Raw genomic sequence first — 21,001 nt, 5'->3', positions numbered from 1 at the left:
CATCGCGGCAAACGTTTTAATGATTAAGACCTCAAAAGTATTGTCCATATTGATACTTTTTAATTATCTAAGAGAGATCTATGAAAGATCTAAGGCTTAAAACATTAACTGTTGGCTGTTATTTTCCTTCTAACAATAGCGAAAATTAAACCAAACAATCACATTATTGCCGAACAGCAAAACAATTTTTAAGATGAACATACTATTGCCTTGCTTCAACCAATCTGTTCTTTATTGCCTCCTTTTCACACAACGTTCGGCAGTAATATACTTTTCCGCCACAGGGCCCGGTTGCGTGAAACACCCGTAACAATTATGGGTATACTTACGTGTACTCGTAACTTAAAAGAATTGCAATATATCACTTAAGTGCTCCACTTAGAAAATTCACTTAAGTGGTTGCACTTACGATTTTCGTAAGTGTTCACTTAAATGTCGTTGTGAAAAAAGAAGGACAACAAATCGAAACAAACATTACCAGTAGATATATTGAAGTAAAATAACGATTAGATCACCTCCATACACGACCAAACCATTGGGATGTGCCTTCAAAAAATCATCCATGATATCCGTTTGGTAATGAATTAACTCCGTTTCATTGTACATTGTCTTGGGAGAGTGATAAATTCCACAAATTAGAACTTTGCATTCCTTTCAACTGTTTTTAACGCACTGTTTTAAAATATGAATAAATCACATAATCAAACCGTTTTCTGGGCCTTTTCACAGATATAAAATGCATCTGCTAGGGATTTTGGGCCTTTTTACAGACCGGAAAGACAGATTTCACTCAGCTTTCATATAATTCAACTGCTGAAATCCTTAACCTTTATATGCCAAATCAGAAACCTGAAAAAGGTACCCATTTTGGGCTTAGTCTCTCTGTATAGGTCTTTATAAGGATTCAGGCCCCCGAGCTTCAATTTAATGCAGCTAATAACAATGACAAACCAAACACTGAATATTATTCCTGAGCAGGACAACTATTTTTTAAAATGATCATATTGTTGCTCAGGTTTTTTCAATTAATCCGTCCTTTATTGCCTCCCTGTTCACATATAGCGTTCAGCATCAATTAATTTTGCGTCATAGGATCGTAGATTCACAAGTAAATGTCAACGGGAGGCAATCGCCGAAGATGTTCGGTTTTAAACTGGCCCTCTAAGTTTATTGTATTGCTGGCAAGCGGAAAAAGCTGTCTTGGCGAAGCAGAACTGGTTCAGCAAAACTTGATAGCATGGGCGAATGACTTACTAAACTAGAAAGAACCAATGAAACTTACCAAAGGAGACGCAAAGAAGAATTCGAAGTCCAGAAGAGAAAGTTCCCTTTTCATCTTCGACGAACTTAACTGTTGAGCGCAACTGACCCGAGCAAAATGTTCATTGGGAAAGAAAAAGCATACTTATGTATTTTGTAGAAAAGTGCCTTTCCCTCATTATATCACAGTAGTTAACCAATCCAAGTGGCCGGTAAAATATCAGTCATTACTTTCCATCGATCAGAGCCTTGTGAATGTAAGTTGATATACCCAGGAAGGTTACAGGTCAACTTTCGGAAAGATCGCTGCTTTCGCGCGGGTCTAAAATGCGAACAGTTCGTTCAAAGGGAAAATGAAAGACCAGTTTTATCATCCCTCTTACGTACGTAACAGGCATTGAGAGACGGTAGGAACACCTTTTTTTCTCATTTCCATCAATGGTTAATAGAAAGGGAATATTTCTTTGTTATCACTATGAAATAAATTGCATCGCTACTTTCGGCCATGGAGGGTCGTTACTTTGGCAAATGACAGACCCTACAGGGTCTGACTATTTCCGATTTCCTCACGGCTCCGCCCCGTTTTTTTTTCTCGAAATTTTAGGTGAGTTTCATTTTTAAGCAACCAGACATAAGTTCCATTATTCTCTAGAAGTTCCCAGTCTGTCATCTTTTAAAGTGACTTTTATTAAACCACACCGTATATTGCAGAGAAATCTAAGATCAGGCTTTACTTTCGTCCGTAGGGTAAAGCGATCACTCGATTATTTATGTATAGTTGTAAACAAATTGCCATGATCACTTTAAAATTGTATGTTGACTAGGATACGGAACGTTAAGTTTGTATAAAAATGCGTTAATGTTTATCACCACTGTTGGCGTTCCATTTCTGATTAAGCTACGATGGCCCAGGGTGGAAAAGCGGAAATTCTGAGAGCTCGGCAGAAAAATACGCCAGCAAAGCAAGATGCGTTCCTTTAATTTCGGATCCGAGTACATCAAATGAACTGATGAGTCCTTTCCCAGGGTGGATTCTTCGGGTTCTGTGTTTAATGATCCGAGTGATCTTAGAGCTCTTTCCATTTGTCCGAACTGATCGGCCAGACCATTCCTGTCGCAATGACAATTTCCCTTTTAATTAATCTCTCCAGCCAGATCAGTAGAATCCTTAATAGTATGCACGAAGGAGATGGTGTTTAGCAAAAAACTCTTGGAAAAAGCCCATTTCATTTTCAAACTGACTAATGGAAATACAAATGGAAAGCGCCCTTAGATCACTGATCCTGACCCGGATTATCCTAATGGAAAGCACCCCTAATCAAGATTCCAAGACTAAAGCTGGAGTCGCATGGTCTAGCACGATAAACAGTTTTCCAGTGGGACTCTCACCTCCCCCACCCCCCCCCCAAAAAAAAAATACAAAGAATAATAACTAAACCAATTATTTTTCCTTGTTTGTTTTTAACATAACAACGATTTAAATTGTTAATAAAAACATTTATTACTCTGAATGACTTACAGACTTGAGGTAATTCTTAAAAAGAATTTGCAATCTCTCATAAAAACCAAGAAAGTGATCTTGCATTGATCAAAACCTAAAAACGACGTTACACTTGATCATATAGATAGAAACAAACGCTAAATGATTTACAATCTCCTTTGACAGGAGGCCTTTGATAAATAGCTTAATTCAAACTAAACACAACATCGAATCAGGCACACTTTAATTATCCTTTTACCGCGGAAAATATTGCAACACTTAATTACTTAAAAATGATTAGGGCTTTAAGTGAAGTGGTCAGAACAGCGCACGCGCTGAGGATGATGGCGCTGACCAGTGGTACTGTGGCAGCATTGCCCAGTGGTATTGTGCCAGCATTGCAAAGATCTCCAGAGCAGCAATCCACCTTACAGGTTCCCTTCTTACAGTCCTTGTTGTATGCGGCAGTTTTGCACTTCTCTGCTGAGAAACAGTCTTTTCTATAAGCATAGTTTGATGATCCGTCCTCTTTCCAATCTGCGTAGCCCTTAACACATCGATTCTCACTAGAGCTGCAGTTCTCGACGTCTTTGCGGCTTTCACAGTGATCCGAACTTTTCTTGCTAAAACACTCATAACACTGTAAGCCACATGCTAAAATAGAACACATAATCACACTTTAAGAATTTTTTGGGGAGTCATTACATTATAAAATATAGCAAAGCAGTGGTAACTGATTCCGGTGGTAACTGATTCAACAGGTACCTTGTCGGTTCTTTCAAGAGTCTATACTACTGGCTCTATTAAAGGACTATAGCGCTCCAGCTCTTAACAATGGTTCTTATCACTGAAGAGCACACCAGCTGTCGTCGCATGAAGAAGGGCATTGTCATTTTGTCATTAAACAGAGAAAGCTCTCCCTGGACAGGGACAAGGTACAGTGGACTTCTCGATCATTTATACCCGGGCTTCCCAGGTAAGAACGAATGCCCCAGTTGCGTAACCTTAACTTATCTGCTTTTATCGCTGATGAAGTTAGAGCAAAAAAATTCGAATGTAAAATCTGTTATTTACTTTGATTTTTTTCAACGATGATTACTCCGCCAGTGTAGAAGATCAGAACAACATTTTTTAGTAGTGATAATACTAAGTAGTATGATAGTACTAAGGTTGGCTCTCTAGTTATTTACCGTGGGGGGTAGAGAAGTTTAATTTTTAGCTCATGGATGACGTAGTCATTCCATGGGCTTTTGGAGGCACTCGAATTATCACTCACTCACTCACTCGATCACTCACTCAATTGATGCACACTTCATCAATTTAACAGATCAATACGAGACGCAAAGGAGAAGTATAATGCTAAAGCAAAAAGTCTCTCATTCATCTTTTGGGGGAACTTTTAAGGCGAAATTAATTTCAGCAAAGTTAGCTCCTCGGTTAGCTGTTTCAATATTACATGGAACACACTACATTCACTGCATCGTATTTTCCCTATTCTGACAGTGAACCAATCAAAACGGCCGATTATAAAACGTCTATCACAACTGTGCACCAATCAGAACTTTAGGGCGCTGGGCCCGGTTGCTACGGGTATACGTAGGTGCACTCGTAACTTAAGTGATAAAAAAAGGTAAAAATAGCACGTAAATTTACGGGACCTATGTAGGTCCCGTATCGTTACTGTTTTCACTAAAGTTAATGAGATCTTTTGCTGAGAAGTGAAAAAAAGTAATTTTTCTTCACGTAATTCGTTCTAATGCGTTTTGTTAACCTCTGATGTACACTTTAAAGCCGACGTTGCGAAAAAAGAAGAAGAATTATCATTTTCAGTAGACATTGAAGAAAAATAACGATTGCCTGCAAATTTCATTTTTTTGAGAGGCTTAAAAGTGTTCGAAACGAATTAAAACTTTCTTTACACTCGCCGATGGTTTGCTTAAAAAAAAGAGTGAGTCATTAATAAAGTACTGTATCAAAGTTACGTGTGCCTTTAAGTGAGCCCGTAAGTTACCAAGTAAAAGAGTAACTTACGAGAGTGCTAAGTGCGTTTCATGCAACACCCGTAAGTGTACCCGTAACGGATTCGTAAGTGACCTACTTAAGTGGGCACTTAGGTGTAGGTTTTATGCAACCAGGCCCTGATACGCAAGGGTGTCTGGGAAAACATCATTTCTTACTATTCCTCCGCATTCACAATTAATTCCACAACCACGACGTCGAATTGCACGCTCCCATAGCTTCTTGTTACTTTTAAAAAGTAGAGTTACGTAGAATTCCGAGAATCAAGCGAAGCACTTGGCTTTTCGATAAAAGGATGGATTACGAGTCAGGGCCCGGTTGCATAAAACCTACACTTAAGTGCCCACTTAAGTAGGTCACTTACGAATCCGTTATGGGTACACATACGGGTGTTGCATGAAACGCACTTAGCACTCTCGTAAGTTACTCTTTTACTTGGTAACTTACGGGCTCACTTAAAGGCACACGTAACTTTGATATAGTACTTTATTAATGACTCACTCTTTTTTTTTAAGCAAACCATCGGTGAGTGTAAAGAAAGTTTTAATTCGTTTTGCGTTTCATGCAACACCCGTAAGTGTACCCATAACGGATTCGTAAGTGACCTACTTAAGTGGGCACTTAAGTGTAGGTTTTATGCAACCGGGCCCTGACTCGTAATCCATCCTTTTATCGAAAAGCCAAGTGCTTCGCTTGATTCTCGGAATTCTACGTAACTCTACTTTTTAAAAGTAACAAGAAGCTATGGGAGCGTGCAATTCGACGTCGTGGTTGTGGAATTAATTGTGAATGCGGAGGAATAGTAAGAAATGACGTTTTCCCAGACACCCTTGCGTATCAGGGCCTGGTTGCATAAAACCTACACTTAAGTGCCCACTTAAGTAGGTCACTTACGAATCCGTTATGGGTATACTTACGGGTGTTGCATGAAACGCACTTAGCACTCTCGTAAGTTACTCTTTTACTTGGTAACTTACGGGCTCACTTAAAGGCACACGTAACTTTGATATAGTACTTTATTAATGACTCACTCTTTTTTTTTAAGCAAACCATCGGTGAGTGCAAAGAAAGTTTTAATTTGTTTCGAACACTTTTAAGCCTCTCAAACAAATGAAATTTGCAGGCAATCGTTATTTTTCTTCAATGTCTACTGAAAATGATAATTCTTCTTCTTTTTTCGCAACGTCGGCTTTAAAGTGTACATCAGAGGTTAACAAAACGCATTAGAACGAATTACGTGAAGAAAAATTACTTTTTTTTACTTCTCAGTAAAAGATCTCGTTAACTTTAGTAAAAACAGTAACGATACGGGACCTACATAGGTCCCGTAAATTTACGTGCTATTTTTAGTGTAAAAAAAGTTTTATGCAACACCCGCAATTTCTGTTGCATAACCGACACTTAAGTGAACACTTACGAAAATCGTAAGTGCAACCACTTAGGTGAATTCCCTAAGTGGACCACTTAAGTGATTTAATGCAACTCACTTAAGTTACGAGTGCACGTACGTATACCCGTAGTTGTTACGGGCGTTTTATGCAACCGGGCCCAGGCCCTTACTTTTCTCCTTTGAGTAACAAGACGTCTTAACTTCTTCACCGGAAGTCGTCTAGATGCATGACTGTGTTTCGATTGTGATTTTTGTCATAGATAAATTTGCTCACGACGAGATCTCAATTCCACTTGCTTTATTTTCTCTACAACAACACTTTCCTTTTTGATGTACAGTTAGTTCCACACCTTCAGCAACGTAACTAACTCCTTTACAAAACTTGCTGAAAATGCGCAAATCTCCACACCAAGGATAATTCATATACAACGTCGCAATATAAGCTTTAATAAATTATTACATGAAAAGCAATGACACTCAATACAAAAACAAGTATAAAACACCTACTCTTCCAAACAAAACTAAAAGAAGAACAATGATAATCATCACAACCGTTACAAAACCACGGTAACTGCGTTTTGCTTCTCTTTGTTGACAATCTATCGCTTTCCAAATCGCTTCGTCTACAAGCAACGCAAACGACCGTACCAATTGCTTCGAATCACTCTTGCTGCAATAGAGCGGTTTTCACTTGACTGTCGAAAGTAATTGAGGAATTGGTTTGGTTTTGGTTTTACTACGCCCTTTGGTTGGCTAGTGTATTTACTTTGGTTGTGGTTTTACGACAGTCGAGTGAAAACCGCTCTAATTGCCAGTAATCACTCTCATCGTTATCCACATTTCTGTCCCCCAAATTTTTTGCATGAAGGCATTTAACTTGTGTAATCTTGACTTTCTTAAAACCGATTTTGAGACATCATTCTTCAACGTCGCAAATCCTTTTTACAAATCACCTTTGCGCTCCGCCTCAAATATTTATGTAGCCCTAAAGAACTAGAACTGATCTGGCGATATCTCCAACTCATTCCGGTGTACGTCAAATACCCAACAAGCCGACAAGTAACAAACTCTTTTCCCGTACCTCGTGCATAAGCTTACGGCTATTTTTCACATCTCAAGTCAGTGGCGCAATCGGCTAATCCCGATTTACTCACTCCGCCGAATTAAAAACGAGAGGGCACATGAAACTGGGAAATGCATAGGGTGGGGGTTGGGGGTAAAAAATGTTTTGGCTATAAAGGACTGCGGATTCACAACTTCTGCTAAATCAACAAAATAAACACAAAAAAAAAAAAAAAGGAAAGAGGCGGAGGAGGGATAAGGCGTCGGCTTGCTAGGAATTAGATGAGTTTTAAAACTTCAGAAGAGTCCACTGTATTTGAGACAAATCGAGTGAGTTTCAATATTCGATATATGGTTTGAAAGAACTTGAGTTCACTGATGGACAGTTTACATTGTGGTATTCTAAACTCCCTAGTAATGTACTCCCCTCACGCAATGAAATTTCAGGAATTAGAGTTTCCGTTCCAGAGCTGCTGGTCGAAGCGGATAAGTCAACACAGTTCGATCAAACTCTATCATTCGTAACATAGTTATTAAAGGAGACTGGTTATGAAAAGCGGCAAACATCAATGATAAAAACAACAGTGCTGCAGTTTATGTTGGAAGCACCCTGAAAGTGCACAATCCTTTGTTTTCTGTTGGCAAATTGGTACGGAATAAATTGATGCAACGTTTTTATTGGTCAATACAATCAAAATGATAGGAATTCTTTTGAACGTTGTGCACTTTCAGGTTCATAAAAACATATAACAAAGGAGTCTGACGGGTATCATAACCATTCCATTCAATTAACTATGTTCGTAAACATTCTTAGAATTTGGTGGTTTATCGAAGGCTAACACGAAACGTTTTGTTTGACAACTGTTTTCATTGCACGTGTGGCCAGTTGAGACAGTCTAAAAACTCATTAGTGAATGTAAGAACCTAACAGTAACAGATTATTAACAAAGTACTTTTTTGTTGAGCCATGGAGATTTTATTTAGCAAATAAAAAGACAATACTTCGTACATACTTAGTGTAGTCAGTGCATCGAAACAGCAAAGCGTTCTTAAAAGTATCAGATGTCGTAGTACGTCATTTACCGGTGCGTCGCGAAAAATTACAGCCCCTTCTGCCTCGTTGTTAAACTTAGCAACATAATTATTGGCTCAGTGACAAGCCTGTCTATATAATTACCACTGAAACTTGAATTGTTGGTTTTCACATGACGTCACTAAAACTTTCGATCCTACTGAGATTTTACTTTCATGGTATATTAGAGTAGCTGAAAACTAATTTTCAAACCAATTTTCGCTTCAAAAGGGTTCTTGGTTTTGTAATAGGGTACGCTTGAATTTCTAAGCTTTTGCGTAACGCAGCATTTACATGACGGCCGAGGGAGCGGTCATTGAGGTTAAAAAAGTGACTTTTTTCGAGGAATTTTGCTATCTAAACAGTTCAAGTATTAGAAAAAGTATTATTTTAATGTTTATGAGTTCCTCGAAGAATGGATTCACCCTTTTGTAGCAAAACTCGCCAACAGATGTTTCTCAGTGGTTTCCGTCCGCCATAATGGAGCTCATCCGGATGAGCTCCAGCATGGCGTCTCCATACAAAGCTCTATAAATCCGTTTTTATTGCCTCCTGTTGACACAACGTTAAGAATCTATTACTTTCCCGCCAAAAAATCCTAGAACAAAAAATCAATACCTATAGGAGGCAATAAATTCGAAGTTGACGCGCGCACGGTATTGACGTCATTCTATTGCTGGCAAGAGGAAACAACAGTCTCGGCGAAACAGAACTTCGGTTCAGCAAAACTAGAAAAAGGCAAAACTTACCAAAGGAAAGGCAAAGAAGAAAGGACAGAATAGAAAGTTCCCTTTTCATCTTTGACGAACTGTTAGGCACAGCTTATCATAGCAAAATGTTCAAAATGTTCATTGGTAGTAAAGTGTATCCTTTCCCCTAGATATCACAGTAGTTAACCAATCCAAATGGCCGATAAAATGCCAGTCACTATCTTCCACCAATCAGAGCCTTGTAAAATGTAATTTTATATACCCAGGAAGAGTATAGGTACTTTCGGAAGATCGCTTCTGCTTTCCCAACAGTTTGTTACAAGAGAAAAGGCCGGTCATCCCTCTCACGAACCTAACAGGTATCCAGAAACAATAGGAAACTTTTTCAGTCATTTCCGTTAATGGTTCATAAAACAGAAATATTTCTTTGTAATGACAATGAAATTGCATCCCTACTTTTCCCGGGGGGTCTTTACTTTCGAAACTTTACAGTATGCCATTTTGCAAACTGATGACAGGCGCTCCTTGAGCGGTTCGTAGTACATCGTACGCACGTAAGCGATCTTATAAATCATTTCCTTAGGGTCTGAAAATCTTGTAAATATCCCCGAGGGTAATATAATTAATAATGTTCCGATCACATGATACACTCGGCATATCTGCGCCAGCGATCTAATTCGTCATCGAGTTGGGACGGATACGATGTTTACAAAAGGGGCTTAATCGGATTTTTAGACAATGTTGATAGAATCTTTAATTGATACTGTCTGCAGCAACAGGGCTAATAGCAACCAGTCAGCTACTTGACTAATTCCTCTCTTATCTACAACATACATCATTGAAAACCTAGCCTGCGTAACAGGCGCTTGGAAGTAGTAGGTGGAAGAGAGAACGGGCGCGTGCGAGGGAGACACGCGTGTCTTCTCGCTCGCCCGTTTTTTCTAGTGCCCACCACTTCCAAGCGTATGCTACGCAGGCTACTGAAAACCTTTTAGTATGGAATGACTGGTGTGGTTGCCGAAATGTAGAAAAATTTGAAAGCACTTATATCCATTCAATGTTTCATATATGTTAGAAAAAAAAAACCGCTATTAGTTCCATTTTGTGCCATATATCTTTAATATTTTAAGTATTTGATAAATTATGCCATTTGTTGTTGGACAATTTATTCGTTCGATAATTTACTGAAATATCCATTCGATATTCATTCGATAATTTAGTTTAAATCCAGGACCAGAACTTCGATTCCGCCGAACTTGATCACTAGAACTAGAACCAGAACTTACCAAAGGAGACGCAGAGACGAAACGCCAGAACACAAAGCTCTTTTTTCATCTTTGACCAACTGTTAGGCGCAACTAGCACGTCAAAAACGAATACTTTTGTATTGTATTTTTTAGAAAGGTGCCAATCCTTTTTATGACAGTCAACCAATAAATGGTCGATAAAATGTCAGTCATTATCCTCCACTATTCAGAGCCTCGAAAAGTTAACTTGTTTACATAGGAAACACTTAGCAGTTCTCACAAATTGGTGCTCGTCCGCTGCACTTTAAATTAGAATTTAGAGTATTTTGTTTTTTTGAGGACGAGGGAATATACGGAGAAAAAACCGCCTCTCAGAGCGAGGGAGATAGCCAGCAACACACTCTACTCACATGTGGCGTTGACACCTGGCCTTGAACCCAGGCCAGAATTGGTGAAAAGTGAGCTCTTTAAGGAACCTTTTCTTCATTCTTGCTCCCCATATAACAATAGGGAGTTTAAGCTTCACGTGTAAGTGAACGGCAAACGGCAAAAGTCAGATTCAAGTTGAGAATTTCTCAAAATAGAAAATGAGCAGATAACAACAGGTCAAAACAATTCTTATGGATTAAAAGTTGCGTGAAACTACTTATTTAGGTGTAGAAATAATAAACAGTAAACGACAAGTTAGGAGAAAACTTGGTCACGTGGTACAAGTTTGCGTTTTCTATTTAACGTAAACGTGATGGTTAAGCTCGGCTCTATTGATCGTATCACTACTTTCGTAAGGTCGTTACTTTCGATACTTTACGGCATGGCATTCGGCAAATAACAGGCCTCTCAGGGCCATCCAGTTTATCCGTGATCGGCATAGTTTAACTTTATGTGAGTTTCATTTTCAAGAGCAATCATACATGACAAATGATGTTATAGAATTTCCATTTGACTAAGAGTTTCGTATGCGACTTTTAAACTCAATTATGTCCCGGTCCCCCAGCTTTCTGATTTTCCTGGATCCTCTCCTCCATGGTATATCAGCAGGTAAATGGAGTAGTGAAAAAAAATTGTAAATTGCTTTTTTACCCACGAAGCACTTAAGAGTTCATATGCACTCGTTTAAATGTGTCCGTGAGTTCCAGATCGAATTGGAATTTGGAAGTGTTGGTTTTTGAGGAGAGGGGAAAACCGGAGTACCCGGAGAAAAACCTCTCGGAGGAAGGGAGAGAACCAACAACAAACTCAACCCACATGTGGCGTCGACGCCGGGATTTAAACCCGGGCCACTTTGGTGGGAGGCGAGTGCGTCTCACCACTGCGCCATCCTTGCCCCCCAAAGAGCTTAACCCGGATGGTTTTTTGCTTGAAACAACACAACGCCGGATTTCATTGATTATAATAGAAAAACATTTATTAGTCTTAACAGCTTACAGAGTTGCATTAACACAATTACATGCAATCAAAACCTTAGACAGCCCCCTGGCTTGCCGAGCTGCAGGTCCATGCAGCTACGTTTCATAACCAACAAGAGAATCTCACTCTTACTTTCCCGTAAAAAAGAAATATTATTGCCAGCGAAATTTAAACTCTTAATGACTGTGATCAGATCTCACAATAAGCGAGAGCGTGAAGCGTGAGGCGTGAAGAGGCAAGAAAATCGCGTTCATTGAGGATGACCATCACTGCGCTGGCCAATGGTATTGTGGGTGGTCACCATTACATAGATCACCTTTACAGCAAATCACTTTACAGTTCCAAAGGTCACACTTGGAATCCAGTTCAAAGGATTGGCATTCCTTTGCAGATAAACAGCCTTTCAGGTAATACTTCATTGATCCTTTCTCTCCATAGAGCGTACCACAGCGGTTCTTTCCTGAGGAGCAGGAATCAATTTTTGCTTCGTTTGCACAGTCTTCCCAACTTCGGCGGCTAATACAGAAATTACACTTCAAGCCACACACTACAAAATAACATTTCAAGCGTCGATAAAGTGAATGCCAGTGAGTCATTGTACTAAATCAAGAGCCATAATAGGACAATGTCCTATTATGGCTCTTGACTGAATCAATTACAGCAAAATAGTTTAATTGATTAGGAACTCCTTTGTCTATTGATACTTTTATTCAGAGTGGAATCTATGAAAGTTCTAAGGCACGAAACGGAGGCTTAATTGGCACTTAAAGATTATCTTTATTTTCCTTTTCATATAATCCAACAAGCCATTCAGATTTCATTCTCAATCATGATCAACTCACATCAAGTGGTAACATTTTTATTTGTAAAACGAGTAGGCTAAGTAGAGTTTCAGCTTGCGATCTGAGACAATTTTGCTCTCATGACTCATTACGGTCGCTTGTTTACTGCTCCGGCGCATTCGTCTTCCTGAGATAATCAAAAAATATTTGAACCCTCAAGACAAACGATATTACGAAAATTAGCAAGAAAGTTGGAAAGCAGCGAGGCGTTTCTGAGCAAACTCTGCCTTTATAATTCGTTCATAATGTCCCATTTTGCTTACTGTTCCTCGGTGTGGCATCACAGTGTTTGAAGTCTGATAGCAAAAAAACTGGTTAGGTTATATCCACGGGCACTTCGCTATCTATACAGCCAACTAGCACTCTTTTTGATGATACTGGTTACAGCCTTGTGGATCGATATATCCAGGACATGTTAATTATTGTGTTTAAAGCAATAAACAATTATCTACCTGCATGAATATTTGAGAGACCTTTTCAGGTTAAGAGACAACATTAAAAATCTGAGAGGGGTTAACAAGCTACAGGTACCGACACCTAATACGACTCGTTATGGCAAGAAATCAGTAAAATGCTTGGTGGTTTCACATGGAACAGGATTTCTGATACGTTAAGATCTCTTGTTAGCTTTTAAAAAAGCAGTTCTTCAGCTAAGGCTCTAGCTTATACTCGATAACCTCTCTATCCATCACGTAATTAGGCTTTTTATTGTAATTAGTTTTATTTTATAATTTAGGCTTTATATTATAACAAGCTTAATTTCTTTTCCCCTGGCAACTTCTAAAGTTCAAATGTATTGCAAAAGTTTTGCTTCCTTTACTGCCCGGTTTTTTGTTTCCTTATGAATGATACCATGATGGACCATGATTACCAGCTGCTGATAACAATGCCAAACCTTATTATTCCAGAGCAGAAAAAACAATTTCAAATTGACGAACATATTATTTTCTTTCTTCAAAGAATCCGTTTTTATTGCCTCCTGTTGACACAATGTTAAGAATCTATTATTTTTCCGCCATAAAATCCTAGAATAAAAAATCAATACCAATAGGAGGCAATAAATGCGAAGTTGTTCGGTTAAAAACACCCGCGAACGGCTTTGTATCGGTTAACTGACATTCTTGATGTCATTCTATTGCTGGCAAGAGGAAATAGCGGTCTCGACGAAGCAGAACTTCGGTTCAGCAAAACTACAAAAAAGGCAAAATTTACCAAAGCAGAGGCTTAGAAGAAAGGACAGAATAGAAAGGTCCCTTTTCATCTTTGACAAACTGTAAGGCGCAACTTATCCTAGCAAAATGTTCATTGGGAATAAAAGCGCATACGTATGTATTTGGTAGAAAAGTGCATCCTTTCCCTTAGATATCACGGTAGTTAACCTATCCAAATGGCCGATAAAATGCCAGTCATTATCTTACACCAATCAGAGCCTTGTAAAATGTAATTTTATATACCCAGGAAGAGTATAGGTACTTTCGGAAGATCGCTTCTGCTTTCCTGTAGCTTGGATGGTAACAGTTTGTTACGAGAGAAAAGGCCGTTTATCCCTCTCACGAACCTAACATGTATCCAGAAGCAATAGGAAGACTTTTTCAGTCATTTCCGTTAATGGTTCATAAAACGGAAATATTTCTTTGTAATGACCATGAAATTGGATCTCTACTTTTCCCTGGGGGTCTTTACCTTCGAAACTTTACGGTATGCCACTTTGCAAACTGATGACAGGCGCTCCTTGAGCGGCTCGTAGTACATCGTACGCATGATTTCTTTAGAGTCTGAAAATCTTGTAAATATCCTGTGACTTTTAACAGTTCTCCGAGGGTAATATAATTAATAATGTCCCGATCACATGATAAACTCGGCATATCTGCACCAGCGATCTAATTCGTCATCGAGTTGGGACGGATACGATGTTTACAAAAGGGGCTTAATCGGATTTTTACACAATGTTGATAGCATCTTTGATTGATACTGTCTGCAGCAACAGGGCTAATAGCAACCAGTCAGCTACTTGACTAATTCCTCTCTTATCTACAACATACATCACTGAAAACCTAGCCTGCGTAACAGGCGCTTGGAAGTACTGGGCGAAAGAGAGAACGGGCGCGTGCGAGGGAGACACGCGTGTCTCCTTGCGCGCCCGTTTTTTCTAGTGCCCACTACTTTCAAGCGTCTGCTACGCAGGCTACTGAAAACCTTTTAGTATGGCATGACTGGTGTGGTTGCCGAAATGTAGAAAAATTGAAAAGTACTTACATCCATTCAATGTTTCATACATGTTAGAAAAAAAACCGCTATTAGTTCCATTTTGTGCCATATATCTTTGATATTTTAAGTATTTGATAAATTATGCCATTGGACAATTTATTCGTTAGACAATTTACTGAAATATCCATTCGATATTCATTCGATAATTTAGTTCAAATCCATTCGATCATTTACTTTAATATCCATTCGATAATTTAGTACCAATCAATTCGATAATGTACCACAATATTCATTCGATGATTTACTACTTCCATAATTCACTACAATATTCATTCAACAATATACCACAATATTCATTTGATAATTTGACTAATATTCATTCGATACAAGATGTGTTACAATCTTCATTCGATAAATGTCTTGTAAACATTCAATCCTGCACGTGACCGACTCTCCCATATTTGAACAAAAAGACCTGGTGGCTAAGCCCGAACCAAAATGGCGGAGATTTAGCGGTGGAAAAGTATTGCGCCCTATTTGCTCAGTTTGCTAGAAAAATGTGAGCTAGGCTTAGAAGAAGCCACCTATCCCATTACCGCCAATGTATTTAATGGGGTCGAGTTAGCCGGCCCTATCCGTTATTCGTTTTATTGCGGATAGCGCCGATGAACTGCAGCCTTTGTTTGTAAAATTTCTTTTTGCTTATTTGATATTTATTACATCTGAATCAGACAGCTGTTAAACTACGTAGGTGTATTGCTCTCACATGATATCAAATAGCAACAACAGAGTGTAAGGGTTTGTAATGTGTTTTGAAAGGACGTTCTTCGGGTTTGTAGCTGAAATATCTCTCTCGTGGTAACATTGCATCTCAGAGAAAAAGTGGAATCGCCTTTGTCAGGTATTAACGCCTTTGAATATAAATTCCTTTTCTTGCTATCAACAATAACAATTTCACATATAAAACTGAAACAAACTGTAGTAACAACTTTATCTTAAAAAAATACTTGTCTTTATAAGACCCTTATAAGTACAAATGAATGTAAGAACATGGTATTTAGTTGTTCAGGGAAATTATAGTTCGTTTCTATGTTATTTATTTGGTTTCATTATGTGCGAAAATAAAAAACACATTTCCACGGTAATACAGTAGACTAGGTTTCTTTGAAATCACAGGGATTAGCTATTCACCGGGCTACGAGCCTGAGTTGAGTTAGAGTTGAGGAGAGTTGAATTTTAGTCAAGATCGAGTTAACATTGAGATACTGTTTCTCAGGGTAGGGACGGGATTTGAACAAGGATGGATTCGAAAGATCGCCTCAGGGTGGAGATGGAGTGGGGGCATTTTAACACGCATAAATTCGAAAGAGCACCGCGGTGTGGGGACGGAGCATTATGAACAGGGATGGATTTGAAAGAGCGCCGTAGAAACATCACCGTTCCAGAGTCAAAATCAAAAATCCGTTCATAGTACAAACTTGCGCGCTTTAGACACGACATTGGCTAACAGTGTGTCGTAATTATTTCTAGTGAAAAATAGGAAGGGACTACTCGCGAAGTATTTAGAGCTGCTTTTTCTTACGCATCGCTTAGAGTACTGTCCTATTCTAGGGGCCTGCATTCACAGGTTTTTTAGGTAAAACGTCCTTTGATTCAAAGTTGCATAAATTATTGTTCTTGTTACTGTCCACCATGCAGGCAATGTCTGACCGTCGTCCCACCTCCAATTGAATAACATTGTCATACGCACAAGAAGCCCGGTCACAGGTAGTCACGTGGAGGATTGAATGTTTACAGACATATATTGAATGAACATTGTGACACATTATCGAATGAGTGTTAGTAAAATAATCGAATGAATATTGTGGTAAATTATGGAATTAGTAAATCATCGAATGAATATTGTGGTACATTATCGAATAGATTTGTACTAATTTATCGAATAAATATAAGTAATTTATTGAATGGATATTGGAGCAAATTATCGAACGAATAACTTAATTTATCAAAAGATATTGGCGAAATTCTAACAACAAATGACATAATTTATCAAATACTTAAAATATCAAAGATATGTGGCGCAAAATGGCTGTTTTTTTTTTCTAACATGGAAATATTGAATGGATATAAGTACTTTCTAATTTTGCTATATTTGGGCAACCATAAACTAGTAACAAAATTACCGAACTAAAGGGCAAACTACAGAAAGTTTCAGACGACCTGTCAGAGAGGGAGAATCAAAATGGCCGACGACTCGGAGAAAGGGAAATGGTAGAAATGTTACCGGGAAAAGCGCATTCGATAGAATTTGTGTCAAGCCAATATTATGAAGACTTCTTCCTTTTCAAAGTAGAAGCTGAGGAAGAAAATTTAGGAGCTCAGCTCAAGAGTAAATGAAATTTCAACTCTGTGCGATCATATTACGAAATCTATCGAAGCCTCAAAAGCATACAGCTATTAATTCAGCATTAAAGTCGTGGGTGTGCCAATAGACATTTTCACGGTTTATGGCGCCATCTTGGCTGGGGGGCAAACACGGCTAAAATTAAAGTGAATTTATGGGATTTTAGCCCATTTGGAACCGCTATAACGCCGCTACAAAGAGGCGGATTTCCACAGCGAAAATCTATTTTAAAAGACATTTGTACTGAGATTCAGGTTATAACGACCGTAAACGAATTTTTAAGATTTCATATAAACCCTTCTAATCAACATTATGCAAATTACCATGAAATTAGAAGCCACATGAGAAGATTTATAATTCGAATTTACGAGCGTCGTACCTTCTTTAATAGCCTTATTTTCTGTTAAATGAATGATATCAATAAAACTATCATGATTGAAAGTCGTGGCAAATGTTGGCAATCCGCCTCTTTGTAGTGGCGTTATGGCGGTTTCAAGTGGGCCAAAATCCCATACATTCACTGTAATCAGTGTAATATTAGCCGTGTTTGCTCCCAAGCCAAAATGGCGTTAAAAACCTTGGAAAGGTCTATTGTAGCCCAATGTGAAACACCTCAACAAACAGCCCATCTCTGTCTAACAGACCAAACGCCATTATTTGAAAATTCGTGCGTAGCTAGGGAAAGTAATGGATGGCTGCCTAACCTAAATGAAGCAGATTTGGTCTAAGTCACATCAACCTATATGATCATCCAAGGCTGCAAGAGCTACTATTTGAGAGTAAAAAAGTCAAGGATGCGAACAATTACAAATATTGTCGGGCGAAGAATAGATTCGTTTATTTGTAACGATCACTTTCAAAATTAAAAGTATGTTGACTAGCATATGAAACCGGTTAATTTTGTATAAAAATGCTGTATTATTTATCATTTGTTATTGATCTAGGATGGTCCAGGGTCTCAAACGGACATTATGAGAGCTCTGACGAAAATGTCGCCAGCACAGCAGGATATAGATGCGTACCTATGAGACGATCCGGATTAGAATAAGTGATCTGACATCCCTCGGAACATAGCAAATCAATTGAATCAATGAATCCTTTCCCATGATTCATTGGTTCCTTTAATGCATTATGACCCGAGTGATCTCGGATTGCCAAACCTGATCCGAATCATCCCAATGGAACGCACTCTTAATCAAGAGTTCAGGACTAAAGCTAGAAATGGTCTAGCATGATAAACAGTTTTCCAGTGGGACACCCAACTCCCCTCCCCCCAAAAAAATATAAAAAATAAAAAATAAACAGTGAGAGTCGCTTTTCTCATTTGTTTGTTTTTTTAACAGAACAACGCTTTCAATTGTTAATAAAAAGAACATTTATTGCCCTGAATGACTTACAGAGTTGAGATTTTCCCTATAAATGTTTGTAATCTTTCATAAAAACAAAGAAGTGATATTGCCTTTTTTTTAGTGATCAAAACCTAAAAGCAAAGTTAACCTCGATTAGATAGAAACAAATGCCAAGTGGTTTACAATCGTTCTTTCATAAAAAAACTCAATTAGAAACCAAACCCAACAACGAATCAGTCTTAATTATCCTTTTACCGAAACTGGGAGCTAATTAGATTGCAACACTTGAGTACTCTGATCATGGCTTAAAGAGAAGTGGCCAGAACAGCGCATACGGTAAAGATGATGGCGCTGACTAGTGGTACTGTGGCAGCATTGCAAAGATCTCCAGAGCAGCAATCCAACTCACAGGTTCCTTCCTTACAGGCGTCGGTGTCTGTCGCAGTTTTGCAAAAATCTGCTGAGCTACAACCTTTGCCATAACCCTTCACTGATACTCCGCCTTTTTTGATATCTTCGTAGCCCTTAGAACATCGGTTCTTGCTAGAGGAGCAGTTCACCTTTGTTTTGACGCTTTCACAGTCATCCCAACTTTTCGTGCTTATGCACTGATAACACTGTAAGCCACATGCTAAAATAGAACACATAATTAGACTTTCAAAATTTCAGGGAATTATTGCACTCCTTTCTGTATATACACTAACAGCAAAGCAGTGCCAACAGATTGTAGTAGTACCGGTTTTCCCTCTGTTGTTACCACGGATAGCTAGACCTTTTAAGAGTCTACTGGTTCTGTCCCAAGGCCTATAGCGCTCCAGCAATGCTCTTGATAATTGTTCTGACACATGGAACCTGAACTCTGTATTAGCTGATAAAAGTTGTTATTTGCCTGTGTTTCCTGAGTCTTTATGAGCCGTTTTGGAAGGTATTTGAATCCACTCATTGGATTCAAATCCCTTCCAAAACAGCTCATAAAGACTTCGGAAACACAGGTAAATGACTGATTCTTTTATTAGCTAATACACCGTTCGGGTTCCCTGTGGCGATGACGAAGTTACGTAAACTTAATTTATCTGGTTTTATCGCTAACGAAGCTCAAGTAAAAAAATTCGAATGAAAAGTCTATTATCGGCCCGTTTTTTTTTTCAACCGCGATGTCTTCGCCAGTGAAGAAGAGCAATATTTTCAGTAGTGATAATACTAAGAAGTATGATAGACGGGTTGGCTTCCTCGCTACCGTAGAAAAGTTCCATTTTTATCTTGTAGCGAACAGATTTCCAGTTAAATTAACTCGCAACCTTGTTTCCGTAGGCAGAGTCAGGCAGAGCCCCCTCTCCTCATTCATTAAAGGCAGCGAATCAGTAGAACTGACCTCAGAAGAATCAATGTTAAATCAGTTTGTTCAGTAACGGCCTACATTCGCATGAGAGTAGACCCTTGTGATGTATTAAACCACACAAATTAAACTTCTTTAGCACTACTGTCATTTGACATCATTTTGTCTCTTACTCTAGTCATAAATGAAGATTCACAGCTTCCTTGAAAACGTATTCTCCTTTGGCCTTTAGTAGCTAAGTAGTATAAGAGTTTCAACTAGCAGCAAAAATAGCTCTGTTTGTTTCGCGTAGACAATTGTTTCCACGTACTTAATTATGCCGATTGCTTCACGTCAACTTTAACGAACTAGAGAGACTCAGTTATGAAACAATTTTTCATGCTCTTTATCCGCTACACGAGACTCGAGCATGCATGCTTTTTAGGTAATATTCATTTGAGTACTTTTTTCTTGAGTGACAGAATGTCACAGCAAAATAAATACAGGGGAATTAACATTACGTCAGTTTTGACCCACGGCCAATCAGAATAGGCGAAGCCTTATCAATGTCATCAATAACAGCCCCGATTCCGGGAAAATACGAATGAGTCCTTTGTCAGTTTCTACGAATTTTACGTGGAACGCGATTTATTTCATAACCACGGATAGACGTTCACTGGGCTAAGAGAGAATGAGCCCATTCCCTCTTGCGTTGAACTCAAAATTAAAAAAAGTCTAAAATGGACAAAAAAAATGAAAACTTTGAAATCAACGTTATGACTATGGCGTGCTGATTCGGAACTCCCACTAAATCAACAACCTAACATGAAAGCGCACCAATATTTCTTTCCCTTTCTGATCTTTGAGAAGTTCACCTGCACTTAAAAAGTCAAGCGAGCTTAAATAATTAACAATCGCCATTTTCGGAGTGAAAGTTTTCACTCCCTTACTCTGTGCTGGTACCCCTTAGTGCTTCTTTCATGCACTTATATTCACGAGTCACGATTGCGTACGATAATCATAGCTGGAATTTTCGTTCTTCAAATGTGCGAAAGTTACACCGCCAGGAAATTTTAATAGCTCTTTGTACAGAGGAATTCAGGCTGCAGAAGATACCAAGACGTCATTTTCTTTGAGCCCAAAAACAAATTTTATTAGAAATTCTATTCGTCGTAGAGATTCAAAAGCGAGGAACAGTTTACAATAGCTGAAACCTTTCAAAAGAATTTTAACAAT

This window comes from Porites lutea, chromosome 4 (assembly GCF_958299795.1).
Source record: "Porites lutea chromosome 4, jaPorLute2.1, whole genome shotgun sequence".
In the NCBI taxonomy this organism is placed as follows: Eukaryota; Metazoa; Cnidaria; class Anthozoa; order Scleractinia; family Poritidae; genus Porites; species Porites lutea.
This window is presented reverse-complemented; position numbering follows the sequence as displayed.